Below are 15,021 nucleotides of genomic sequence, written 5' to 3' on the forward strand. Positions count from 1 at the left end.
CTGAAGAAATGAGACTCAGGGCCCGATTCAAACCTGATCGCTGCTGTGCATTTTCGCACAGTGGGTGATTATCAAGTGACTGCGCATGCGTATGGACTGCACTGCGCACAAGCTGATTGACAGGAGGAAGCAGTTTGTGGGTGGTTACTGACCGTTTTCTGGGAGTGTCTGGGAAAACGCAGGCATTCCCAAGCGTTTTCTGGGCGGGTGTGTGATGTCAGCTCCAGCCCCTATCAGCCTGTTCTCATCGCACTGTAGGAGTAAGTCCTGGGCTGCACACAGACTGCCCAGACTGGAAAAGACATTCAATGCTGAGTGAGTTGCAAATGGATTTGAAGCTGTACGCTGACTGAGGGACTTTTTGCATGGTGTACACATGCGATCGCAACACTTGCACAAGGCGAATTTACACTTCCTCTTGGGCGGCGACTATCTGATCGCAGAGCAGCAAAATTAGCAGCACAACGATCAGGTCTGAAATAGGCCCTTAATACGAGACCAAATACATAGAGATGAGCGGGTTCGGTTTCTCTGAATCCGAACCCGCCAGAACTTCATGTTTTTTTTCACGGGTCCGAGCGACTCGGATCTTCCCGCCTTGCTCGGTTAACCCGAGCGCGCCCGAACGTCATCATGACGCTGTCGGATTCTCGCGAGGCTCGGATTCTATCGCGAGACTCGGATTCTATATAAGGAGCCGCGCGTCGCCGCCATTTTCACACGTGCATTGAGATTGATAGGGAGAGGACGTGGCTGGCGTCCTCTCCGTTTAGAATAGATTAGAGAGACACTTGATTTACTAATTTTGGGGAGCATTAGGAGTACTCAGTACAGTGCAGAGTTTTGCTGATAGTGACCACCAGTTTTATTTATAATCCGTTCTCTGCCTGAAAAAAGCGATACACAGCACACAGTGACTCAGTCACATACCATATCTGTGTGCACTGCTCAGGCTCAGGCCAGTGTGCTGCATCATCTATTATCTATATATAATATTATATATATCTGTCTGACTGCTCAGCTCACACAGCTTATAATTGTGGGGGAGACTGGGGAGCACTACTGCAGTGCCAGTTATAGGTTATAGCAGGAGCCAGGAGTACATAATATATTATATAGTGAGTGACCACCAGACACACAGTGCAGTTTATTTAATATATCCGTTCTCTGCCTGAAAAAAGCGATACACACAGTGACTCAGTCAGTCACATACCATATCTGTGTGCACTGCTCAGGCTCAGGCCAGTGTGCTGCATCATCTATATATATTATATATCTGTCTGACTGCTCAGCTCACACAGCTTATAATTGTGGGGGAGACTGGGGAGCACTACTGCAGTGCCAGTTATAGGTTATAGCAGGAGCCAGGAGTACATAATATTATATTAAAACAGTGCACACTTTTGCTGCAGGAGTGCCACTGCCAGTGTGACTAGTGACCAGTGACCTGACCACCAGTATATATAATATTAGTAGTATACTATCTCTTTATCAACCAGTCTATATTAGCAGCAGACACAGTACAGTGCGGTAGTTCACGGCTGTGGCTACCTCTGTGTCGGCACTCGGCAGCCCGTCCATAATTGTATATACCACCTAACCGTGGTTTTTTTTTCTTTCTTTATACATACATACTAGTTACGAGTATACTATCTCTTTATCAACCAGTCTATATTAGCAGCAGACACAGTACAGTGCGGTAGTTCACGGCTGTGGCTACCTCTGTGTCGGCACTCGGCAGCCCGTCCATAATTGTATATACCACCTAACCGTGGTTTTTTTTTCTTTCTTTATACATACATACTAGTTACGAGTATACTATCTCTTTATCAACCAGTCTATATATTAGCAGCAGACACAGTACAGTGCGGTAGTTCACGGCTGTGGCTACCTCTGTGTCGGCACTCGGCAGCCCGTCCATAATTGTATATACCACCTAACCGTGGTTTTTTTTTCTTTCTTTATACATACATACTAGTTACGAGTATACTATCTCTTTATCAACCAGTCTATATATTAGCAGCAGACACAGTACAGTGCGGTAGTTCACGGCTGTGGCTACCTCTGTGTCGGCACTCGGCAGCCCGTCCATAATTGTATATACCACCTAACCGTGGTTTTTTTTTCTTTCTTTATACATACATACTAGTTACGAGTATACTATCTCTTTATCAACCAGTCTATATATTAGCAGCAGACACAGTACAGTGCGGTAGTTCACGGCTGTGGCTACCTCTGTGTCGGCACTCGGCAGCCCGTCCATAATTGTATATACCACCTAACCGTGGTTTTTTTTTCTTTCTTTATACATACATACTAGTTACGAGTATACTATCTCTTTATCAACCAGTCTATATATTAGCAGCAGACACAGTACAGTGCGGTAGTTCACGGCTGTGGCTACCTCTGTGTCGGCACTCGGCAGCCCGTCCATAATTGTATATACCACCTAACCGTGGTTTTTTTTTCTTTCTTTATACATACATACTAGTTACGAGTATACTATCTCTTTATCAACCAGTCTATATATTAGCAGCAGACACAGTACAGTGCGGTAGTTCACGGCTGTGGCTACCTCTGTGTCGGCACTCGGCAGCCCGTCCATAATTGTATATACCACCTAACCGTGGTTTTTTTTTCTTTCTTTATACATACATACTAGTTACGAGTATACTATCTCTTTATCAACCAGTCTATATTAGCAGCAGACACAGTACAGTGCGGTAGTTCACGGCTGTGGCTACCTCTGTGTCGGCACTCGGCAGCCCGTCCATAATTGTATATACCACCTAACCGTGGTTTTTTTTTCTTTCTTTATACATACATACTAGTTACGAGTATACTATCTCTTTATCAACCAGTCTATATATTAGCAGCAGACACAGTACAGTGCGGTAGTTCACGGCTGTGGCTACCTCTGTGTCGGCACTCGGCAGCCCGTCCATAATTGTATATACCACCTAACCGTGGTTTTTTTTTCATTCTTTATACATACATACTAGTTACGAGTATACTATCTCTTTATCAACCAGTCTATATTAGCAGCAGACACAGTACAGTGCGGTAGTTCACGGCTGTGGCTACCTCTGTGTCGGCACTCGGCAGCCCGTCCATAATTGTATATACCACCTAACCGTGGTTTTTTTTTCTTTCTTTATACATACATACTAGTTACGAGTATACTATCTCTTTATCAACCAGTCTATATATTAGCAGCAGACACAGTACAGTGCGGTAGTTCACGGCTGTGGCTACCTCTGTGTCGGCACTCGGCAGCCCGTCCATAATTGTATATACCACCTAACCGTGGTTTTTTTTTCTTTCTTTATACATACATACTAGTTACGAGTATACTATCTCTTTATCAACCAGTCTATATATTAGCAGCAGACACAGTACAGTGCGGTAGTTCACGGCTGTGGCTACCTCTGTGTCGGCACTCGGCAGCCCGTCCATAATTGTATACTAGTATCCAATCCATCCATCTCCATTGTTTACCTGAGGTGCCTTTTAGTTGTGCCTATTAAAATATGGAGAACAAAAATGTTGAGGTTCCAAAATTAGGGAAAGATCAAGATCCACTTCCACCTCGTGCTGAAGCTGCTGCCACTAGTCATGGCCGAGACGATGAAATGCCAGCAACGTCGTCTGCCAAGGCCGATGCCCAATGTCATAGTACAGAGCATGTCAAATCCAAAACACCAAATATCAGTAAAAAAAGGACTCCAAAACCTAAAATAAAATTGTCGGAGGAGAAGCGTAAACTTGCCAATATGCCATTTACCACACGGAGTGGCAAGGAACGGCTGAGGCCCTGGCCTATGTTCATGGCTAGTGGTTCAGCTTCACATGAGGATGGAAGCACTCAGCCTCTCGCTAGAAAAATGAAAAGACTCAAGCTGGCAAAAGCAGCACAGCAAAGAACTGTGCATTCTTCGAAATCACAAATCCACAAGGAGAGTCCAATTGTGTCGGTTGCGATGCCTGACCTTCCCAACACTGGACGTGAAGAGCATGCGCCTTCCACCATTTGCACGCCCCCTGCAAGTGCTGGAAGGAGCACCCGCAGTCCAGTTCCTGATAGTCAGATTGAAGATGTCAGTGTTGAAGTACACCAGGATGAGGAGGATATGGGTGTTGCTGGCGCTGGGGAGGAAATTGACCAGGAGGATTCTGATGGTGAGGTGGTTTGTTTAAGTCAGGCACCCGGGGAGACACCTGTTGTCCGTGGGAGGAATATGGCCGTTGACATGCCAGGTGAAAATACCAAAAAAATCAGCTCTTCGGTGTGGAGGTATTTCACCAGAAATGCGGACAACAGGTGTCAAGCCGTGTGTTCCCTTTGTCAAGCTGTAATAAGTAGGGGTAAGGACGTTAACCACCTCGGAACATCCTCCCTTATACGTCACCTGCAGCGCATTCATAATAAGTCAGTGACAAGTTCAAAAACTTTGGGTGACAGCGGAAGCAGTCCACTGACCAGTAAATCCCTTCCTCTTGTAACCAAGCTCACGCAAACCACCCCACCAACTCCCTCAGTGTCAATTTCCTCCTTCCCCAGGAATGCCAATAGTCCTGCAGGCCATGTCACTGGCAATTCTGACGAGTCCTCTCCTGCCTGGGATTCCTCCGATGCATCCTTGCGTGTAACGCCTACTGCTGCTGGCGCTGCTGTTGTTGCCGCTGGGAGTCGATGGTCATCCCAGAGGGGAAGTCGTAAGCCCACTTGTACTACTTCCAGTAAGCAATTGACTGTTCAACAGTCCTTTGCGAGGAAGATGAAATATCAAAGCAGTCATCCTACTGCAAAGCGGATAACTGAGTCCTTGACAACTATGTTGGTGTTAGACGTGCGTCCGGTATCCGCCGTTAGTTCACAGGGAACTAGACAATTTATTGAGGCAGTGTGCCCCCGTTACCAAATACCATCTAGGTTCCACTTCTCTAGGCAGGCGATACCGAGAATGTACACGGACGTCAGAAAAAGACTCACCAGTGTCCTAAAAAATGCAGTTGTACCCAATGTCCACTTAACCACGGACATGTGGACAAGTGGAGCAGGGCAGGGTCAGGACTATATGACTGTGACAGCCCACTGGGTAGATGTATGGACTCCCGCCGCAAGAACAGCAGCGGCGGCACCAGTAGCAGCATCTCGCAAACGCCAACTCTTTCCTAGGCAGGCTACGCTTTGTATCACCGGTTTCCAGAATACGCACACAGCTGAAAACCTCTTACGGCAACTGAGGAAGATCATCGCGGAATGGCTTACCCCAATTGGACTCTCCTGTGGATTTGTGGCATCGGACAACGCCAGCAATATTGTGTGTGCATTAAATATGGGCAAATTCCAGCACGTCCCATGTTTTGCACATACCTTGAATTTGGTGGTGCAGAATTTTTTAAAAAACGACAGGGGCGTGCAAGAGATGCTGTCGGTGGCCAGAAAAATTGCGGGACACTTTCGGCGTACAGGCACCACGTACAGAAGACTGGAGCACCACCAAAAACTACTGAACCTGCCCTGCCATCATCTGAAGCAAGAAGTGGTAACGAGGTGGAATTCAACCCTCTATATGCTTCAGAGGTTGGAGGAGCAGCAAAAGGCCATTCAAGCCTATACAATTGAGCACGATATAGTAGGTGGAATGCACCTGTCTCAAGTGCAGTGGAGAATGATTTCAACGTTGTGCAAGGTTCTGATGCCCTTTGAACTTGCCACACGTGAAGTCAGTTCAGACACTGCCAGCCTGAGTCAGGTCATTCCCCTCATCAGGCTTTTGCAGAAGAAGCTGGAGGCATTGAAGAAGGAGCTAAAAGGGAGCGATTCCGCTAGGCATGTGGGACTTGTGGATGCAGCCCTTAATTCGCTTAACAAGGATTCACGGGTGGTCAATCTGTTGAAATCAGAGCACTACATTTTGGCCACCGTGCTCGATCCTAGATTTAAAGCCTACCTTGGATCTCTCTTTCCGGCAGACACAGGTCTGCTGGGGTTGAAAGACCTGCTGGTGACAAAATTGTCAAGTCAAGCGGAACGCGACCTGTCAACATCTCCTCCTTCACATTCTCCCGCAACTGGGGGTGCGAGGAAAAGGCTCAGAATTCCGAGCCCACCCGCTGGCGGTGATGCAGGGCAGTCTGGAGCGACTGCTGATGCTGACATCTGGTCCGGACTGAAGGACCTGACAACGATTACGGACATGTCGTCTACTGTCACTGCATATGATTCTCTCAACATTGATAGAATGGTGGAGGATTATATGAGTGACCGCATCCAAGTAGGCACGTCACACAGTCCGTACTTATACTGGCAGGAAAAAGAGGCAATTTGGAGGCCATTGCACAAACTGGCTTTATTCTACCTAAGTTGCCCTCCCACAAGTGTGTACTCTGAAAGAGTGTTTAGTGCCGCCGCTCACCTTGTCAGCAATCGGCGTACGAGGTTACATCCAGAAAATGTGGAGAAGATGATGTTCATTAAAATGAATTATAATCAATTCCTCCGCGGAGACATTGACCAGCAGCAATTGCCTCCACAAAGTACACAGGGAGCTGAGATGGTGGATTCCAGTGGGGACGAATTGATACTCTGTGAGGAGGGGGATGTACACGGTGATATATCGGAGGGTGAAGATGAGGTGGACATCTTGCCTCTGTAGAGCCAGTTTGTGCAAGGAGAGATTAATTGCTTCTTTTTTGGGGGGGGGTCCAAACCAACCCGTCATATCAGTCACAGTCGTGTGGCAGACCCTGTCACTGAAATGATGGGTTGGTTAAAGTGTGCATGTCCTGTTTTGTTTATACAACATAAGGGTGGGTGGGAGGGCCCAAGGACAATTCCATCTTGCACCTCTTTTTTCTTTTCTTTTTCTTTGCATCATGTGCTGATTGGGGATGGTTTTTTGGAAGGGACATCCTGCGTGACACTGCAGTGCCACTCCTAGATGGGCCCGGTGTTTGTGTCGGCCACTAGGGTCGCTAATCTTACTCACACAGTCAGCTACCTCATTGCGCCTCTTTTTTTCTTTGCGTCATGTGCTGTTTGGGGAGGGTTTTTTGGAAGGGACATCCTGCGTGACACTGCAGTGCCACTCCTAGATGGGCCCGGTGTTTGTGTCGGCCACTAGGGTCGCTAATCTTACTCACACAGCTACCTCATTGCGCCTCTTTTTTTCTTTGCGTCATGTGCTGTTTGGGGAGGGTTTTTTGGAAGGGACATCCTGCGTGACACTGCAGTGCCACTCCTAGATGGGCCCGGTGTTTGTGTCGGCCACTAGGGTCGCTAATCTTACTCACACAGCTACCTCATTGCGCCTCTTTTTTTCTTTGCGTCATGTGCTGTTTGGGGAGGGTTTTTTGGAAGGGACATCCTGCGTGACACTGCAGTGCCACTCCTAGATGGGCCCGGTGTTTGTGTCGGCCACTAGGGTCGCTTATCTTACTCACACAGCGACCTCGGTGCAAATTTTAGGACTAAAAATAATATTGTGAGGTGTGAGGTATTCAGAATAGACTGAAAATGAGTGTAAATTATGGTTTTTGAGGTTAATAATACTTTGGGATCAAAATGACCCCCAAATTCTATGATTTAAGCTGTTTTTTAGTGTTTTTTGAAAAAAACACCCGAATCCAAAACACACCCGAATCCGACAAAAAAAATTCGGTGAGGTTTTGCCAAAACGCGTTCGAACCCAAAACACGGCCGCGGAACCGAACCCAAAACCAAAACACAAAACCCGAAAAATTTCAGGCGCTCATCTCTACAAATACATAACAGTATCTAAGAGGACTACTCTGTAAGACAATGGCCTAGCCTATAAAGAAAGTACAGTAGGGCCTTAGCTTCAGTTGCAATTTTTTGCTAAATTGCAAACAGCCAATTGTCGGAGCATGCATCTGGCATCAGCTGCAATTCATGTGATTGAAAACATGGTGCCTTTTGCGATTGCATTCTTATTATTCTGAGCAGCCCTGGGTCATCTGCAACTGTCGGTGGTACTCCATTTCTGCATATGTATCGCAGGTACAGTATGTGACTGCATATGCAATTGTGCGATTGCATGGGCCAGCATCTTTTTTTAGCAGAAGCAGGATTGAGAAAATTGCTATTTCCATTTCAGAAGCTATCCAACCAGATTGAGGTCCTTAATCCATACTAGGGGTAAGTGCCAGGCCATTTTTTGGGTTTTGTGTTTTGGTTTTGGATCTGTACAGTGTATCCTTCATGTTGGGCCATTTTTCGGGTTTTGTGTTTTGGTTTTGAATCTGTACAGTATATCCTTCATGTTGGGCCATTTTTCGGGTTTTTTTTGTTATGGTTTTGGATCTGTATAGCCTTCATGTTTAATCTGTATTGGTTTTGCTAAAGCCGCCCTTGCAGGTTTTGGTTTTGTCCTTGGATCTGAATATTTTATTAAAAATCATAAAAACAGCTAAAATAACAGAATTTGGAGTATTTTTGTTCATGCAGTTTTATTAACCTCGAGAACATTCATTTCTACTAATTTCCAGACTATATTGACCACCTCACATCTTACAATATTGTTTTCATCAAGTTTAGGCCAAAAGGTTGCACCGATATAGCTGGATGACTAAGCTAAATGACAGAAGAGTGCGGCACAAACACCTGGCACATCTAGGAGTGGCACTGCAGTGGCAGACATGATATAAGTTTTATAAACTATGCCAAAAATGCTACAAAGAGCACATAATACAATGGAAAGAGGTTCAAGATGGAATTGTCCTTGGGCCCTGCGACCCTCGCTTATGCATGCACAGTTTAACAAATCAATCATTTCAGCAAAAGGGACTGTCACTTGTGCATGAAATGATTGGTTTGTTTGGACCCCCACAAAATAAGCTGGCAATGGGCAGTGCACAAACTGGTTTTAGTACTTTAGATTGGATGCTGTCAATTTCCCTACAACCAAAATTCCCGACAGTCAAAATACCGACAACCATTGACCGACGGTCAAAATCCTGACATGGTCAAGATACCGACATTTAAAATACCGACAAGGTCATAATACAGACATTTAAAATGTTGACAGGTCAAATAGTTGACATGAGTTTTTAATTGTTTTTTTTGTGTGTGTATGTCGACATAGGTTGACATGGACACTGTATAATAGTGCCACGTGTTCAGCCCCACAAGTTCACAAACATCCGTTTCACCAAAGGGATGGCTTGTTCACTGTCACTGTCAGTGTCCACAAAGAAAAGGTGTTTTTTTTTGTCTTTTGCCCAGGCATGACTGGGCTTTTTCATACCATGGGCAACAACTGTCTCCGCTGGAGCCTTATTTAAACAAACCACATCCCCATCATCAAAATCCTCATCATCAACATTCTCATTAGCGCCAGCTACACTAATATCCTCCTCACCCTGGTGTACTTCTACAGTGACATCCTCAATCTCAATGTCAGCATGTTGACTGGTGCTGCTCCTTCCAGATCTTGTAGAAGGCATGCAAATGGTGGGAGGTGCCTCCTCTTTCTATACAGTACTGGAAAAGGTCAGGCTTAAACATTGCAATCATGGACACACTTGGACTCTCCTTGGGGATTGGTGATCTTTCTGAATGTACAGTTGGTTCCTGTGCCTTAACAAGTTTAATTTTTTTAACTCTTCTACAAGGAGGAGGGCTTACATCATCATTATGAGATGCAGAACCACCAGGCATAAACACAGGTCAAAGCCTTAGCCTCTCTTTGACACTTCATGTAGTGAATGGCTTATTGCCAATTTTACATTTCTCATCCGCTAACTTTACCTTTTTTTATTTATCACCGTAAAATATTGCTTCTGTGATTATACATGCCCTCTACACAATTGGGCATCGGCCTTAGCAGATGATGTTGACAGACTTGCATTGTCAATGTCATGACTATTGGCAACAGCTTCAGCACTTGTAGTAGGAAGTGGTTCCTGATCTTTCAATTGTTTTTCCTCCATTTCCATTAACACGAAGTGGGGTACAGCAACAGTGTCACACAAATGAGTCAGAAATATATATATATACTAATTACACACTGGAGGTTGACTTCACCGACAGCATCTCACAGATGAGTCAGAAATATATATAATATTTACACACTGTGGTTGATTTCACTGTCAGCGTCACAGAAATGAGTCAGAAATATTAAGAAGTGCTTTTTATATCACACAGCAGCGGTTACAGTGTTGCTCAAATGAGACAGAAATATATAGTGATTACACACTGTGGTTGACTTCACTGACAGCTTTGTACAAATGAGTCAGAAATATATAGAATAATTTTTTAATATCACACACCGGCTTTTACAGTGTTGCACAAATGAGTCATAAATATATAAAATAATTACACACTGCAGTTGCCCTCAACAAAAGCGTTCATGAGTAGGAAATAATATACTGCGGTCTGACTGGCAGTGTCACGGTACTTATGAAAATAAAATAAAAATTGTAAAGTACACTGTGGTACAGCACAAACACAAAACATTTTTTAATTAAAATTTTAGACTTTTTTGTTTTTAGCTTTTATTATTTTCATTTTACACTGGGGCAGAGCCCATGGATGGATGGACAGATCACACCTTTCAGATACAGCATACAGGGCACCCCAGGACTGATACAGCAGACAGAGTACCCCTTTCAAATACAGCAGACAGAAAGAGCACCCCTTTTAGATACAGCAGACTGAACACCTACGCCATGCCAGACACAGTACTGAGATGGACACATCCAGTACAGTCTCCAATGCTAGATTGAAGATGGTGCCGATTACCGGGGACTTATAAACAGGGTATAAAGTGGTCAATGAGAGGTGGTGGAACTCATTTCTCCTGCCACCTAAACCTCACCCACCCCACCTCCCATTATGCGAACTCAGAGCCAGACGTTTTGCCTCAATGACATATTTGTGTGCAACTGAATCTCTGAATCTGCATACTAAGTGCAATGATGCAGCGCTCGTGGATTTTTTCCAATGCCAAGTTACACTGTGCTTCGTATACAGACTCTCGCAGTAATACAAGTGTTGCGTATTAAATGAATCAGCACAGTGCATCCTAGTCATATCGCATTGTGACTAAGGGGGTAATTCAGAACTGACAGCTGTGCTGCAAATTATTGCTGTCCTGTGATTAGATAGTCCTCGCCCATGGGGGGTGTAAATTCGCCCCGTACAAGTGTGCAATCGCATTCCCCTCAGTCAGCGGACAGCTGCAAATCCATTTGCAACTTACTCACCATATATGTTTTTTTCCAGTCTGTGCAGCCTGAGCAGTCTGTGTTACTTCTCCAGTGCAAAAAAAAATCAGGCTGATTGGGGCCGGAGCTGACGTCACACACACTCCCTAAAAAAGCTTAAGAATGCCTGGGTTTTTCCGGACACACCCAGTAAACGGTCAGTTACCACCCACAAATGGCCTCTTCCTGTCAATCACCTTGCGAACGCCGGTGCGATCGAAATTTTTACAACATCCTGTCGCTGCTGTCCATTGTGCATGCATGGTCTATCGATAATCACCCGATGTGCGAAAAAACACAGCAGCGATCAGGTCTAAATCAGGCCCTAAATCCAGTTACACACTAGAGTGATCTCAGCCCGGTATGTTGTTTCTGGCCAAACAAAATGCCATATCGGCCATATCAGGAAGTATGTAGCTGTGATTTGCACACTCCTTCAGTTGTTAGTGATGTCTTCTATTGGGTCATGCTGCAGGGTCAACCAGAATACAACCATAACGATGCCTTGCTCCTGAATGCAGCATGTCATCCTCCGTAGCTCTGTCACCAACCTGCATCAGCAAGTATATATGCACTTGCTGATACAAGGTTCTGTCACCTGCAGGACGTTCATCAGTAGGAAATAATATACTGTGGTCTGACCGACAGTATCACAGTACTTATGAAAATAAAATAAAATTGTATATATATATATATTGTACACTGGGGTACAGCACAAACAACAACAAAAAATATATATTTTTTATAATTATAATTTTAGGCTTTTGTCTTAACTTTTATTATTTTAATTTTACACTGGGTTGGAGCCCCTGGATGGATGGACAGATCACCCCTTTCAGATACAGCAGACAGAGCACCCCTTTTAAATACATAATATAAATATATTTTTGGCTTCCGATTACACACAGATATATAGCAGTAGTGTACGGCAGCCGCTGTACTAGTCATCACTGAGTGACACACCGATAGAAATATATTTTTGGCTTTGGATTACACACAGATATATAGCAGTAGAGTACGGCAGTACTGGTAGTCATCACTGAGTGACGCGCCAATAGAAATATATATTTTGCTCTGGATAACACACAGAGGACATATAGCAGTAGTGTACGGCAGCTGCTGTACTAGTAGTCAGAGTGATGCACCAATAGAACTATATATTTTTTTGCTTTGGTTCACACAAAGAGGATATATAGCAGTAGTGTATGGCATCCGCTGTACTAGTAGTAAGAGTGACACACCAATAGAAATATATTTTTTGCTTTGGATCAAACACAGATATATAGCAGTAGTGTATGGCTGTACTGGTAGTCGTCACTGAGTGATGCACCAATAGAAATATATTTTTGGGTCTGGATCACACACAGATGATAAGGCAGTAGTGTATGGCAGCCGCAGTGTAGGAGTAAGTCCTGGGCTAAGCATAGACTGCACAGATAGGAAAAATCGTTTTATGTTGAGTGAGTTACGAATGGATTTGAAGCTGGCCGGCATTTGCAAAGCTTTTCACACAGCGTACACAGACTTGCACGTGGTGGATTTTCCTCTGGCTGGGCAGTGACTATCCAATCACAAACCTCTGCAAATTCACAGAGGAGCGATCATGTCTGAATTAAGCCTTTTGAGCCTGCAACCTGTTTGATTTTCTACAAGTATATTTTAATCTGCAATACTCTTTCTCTTATGATTTCTTTTTTATGAAGTACACATGTGTCATTCTTGTGAAGTCATAAAGTATCTGTAGTCACTTATTGATTGTACTTTCATTGGACAACACACATCTGAATGCACTATCTCAAGTGGTTTCGAGCTCTACTTGTTGACTATGGAAACGGCTAACAACTCTGTTTTCCTACTACACAGCTCTCACATATTGGCTTATCTGTGTTAGTCAATGACATTCCTGTGACTATCTCGTTCTGCAGATTTTGAGCGCTGTCATCTCCAAGCTGATCAAATCTCCTATGCCAGAGTTCCAATGACTCAGTTATCATTGTGTATCAGTGCTGTGTGTCAAGGACGTACAATTTCCGACTCCTTGTACCTGTAGCGATAATTGTCCCACTTTTGTTTCTCACAATGCTCTTTCCTTTGGTGAATTTAACTCTGTGGCCTCTCTTCAAACAAAATGTAGAAAGCTAAGTGTTTGGGTTTCTATACAAGCTGAACTTGTATAAAAGTGGCTTAATTAGGTTAAGTTCAAAATTATTTGTTTGAAAACATAAACTTAAAGTCATTCAAATGTTCTTAAAATGTTGTTGCGTAGTCCTTCTATTCTTCAACCATGTTATCAAAACAACTGTAATTGCACTCACATGTAATTCAAAGAATTGTGCCCATAAAGCCTTATTTAAAACCGATATCTAGATGTGAAGTAGATACAATGCAAAACGTATTACAGAAACATCAGCATATTCACATACTGTACATATCCATCACACTTCCTAGTAAAGTGGGCAGAACTGAAAGATAATCACCGGAAATGTTGCGTCGTTGTAGAGTTGGTGTTATGCACACCAGTGCCTGCAGGAATGTACTGGTGTCTGAATGGAGAGGGATGCAAAACAATTGAACTCACAGACAGACTGGGGAATATGACATTACGTACACAGAAGGTGATAGGGTAACAAAATAAACACAAAGTGAACAGAGAAGCCCAGAGGCTAAGAAACTGGGTGTCTCCCTAGTATTAGGAGTGCTCAGATGGAAAGAAGTGAGATGTTTTGTTTTAATACGTAAAGAACCCGAAATGCTGTTGCTAAGGGCAACAGCAAAACCCAAAAGGGTTACCAACGGGTGTGGCAGTAAACTCCTTGGTCAGAGATGGAATAATAGACACAAGGAGAGTCTCCACAATCCTAGTCCTCACTTGCAGTGCACTGGTTTAGCTTACTGCCACTAAACTGACACCAGAACACCTTGCACAGTGAGAAAGGATTTTGGCAGGCAAGTCTGAGAATACAGCCGCAAACTTGCTAAGTTCACAGAGTAGCAAAAGAACCCCAGCAAGTTAAATGACTGACTCCAGTCTTACTGCTAGGTCTGGATTGGCAGAGTGTAGTACCAAATCCCAAGGCCTATTTGCAGTAAGCAACAAACAAATACAAAGCTACACAGTACTGGCTAACTTTCAGGAACTGACTAACCAACCAAGATTCAGCAGCATCTGCTTAACCTGAGAAGAGGCTTTATATAGCAGGTGCTGTCCACGCCCCACTCAGACCTCACAGACTGTGGGCACAAAAACCAGCACCGGATCCCCTGCCGTGCACAAAGCCTGTAACCACTGCACAGCAAAAGACCCGAACCGGAGTATCAGCTGCGCTCAGGTTACTCCGCTAGCACTTGTCTCCCGGTTGCCATGACGACGTGGCAGCACAGTGCAGGAGACCCTAACAGTTGGTTTGGGTAAATAATGCAAATCTCATCATTTAGCAACCACCAGGGGCAAATGCAGAATTTCTAGAGGGGGGTTTCAAATGTATTCCACAATCTCCCACTTTGCAGAACGTTGGAGCAAGTACCGAAGTCTAGTGAAGTGGTTGACAAAGCTAATACTGACCTTAGACCTATATGTATACATTGGTCTATTTATACACTGAATATATAGACTGCCTATAGAATAGGCTGTAAATGTATTTACTATAAATAACATAAGTGGTCAGGAAAAGGTTAAACATCCCATAATATATAAATACACATATGTACAATAGATCCTGTAGGAGACAGAACTGCATATTGTAAACACTCATTCTCCCACTTCATGATAAGGCTCCTGTCTCTTCTTCC

This window comes from Pseudophryne corroboree, chromosome 3 (assembly GCF_028390025.1).
Source record: "Pseudophryne corroboree isolate aPseCor3 chromosome 3, aPseCor3.hap2, whole genome shotgun sequence".
Classification (NCBI taxonomy): domain Eukaryota; kingdom Metazoa; phylum Chordata; class Amphibia; order Anura; family Myobatrachidae; genus Pseudophryne; species Pseudophryne corroboree.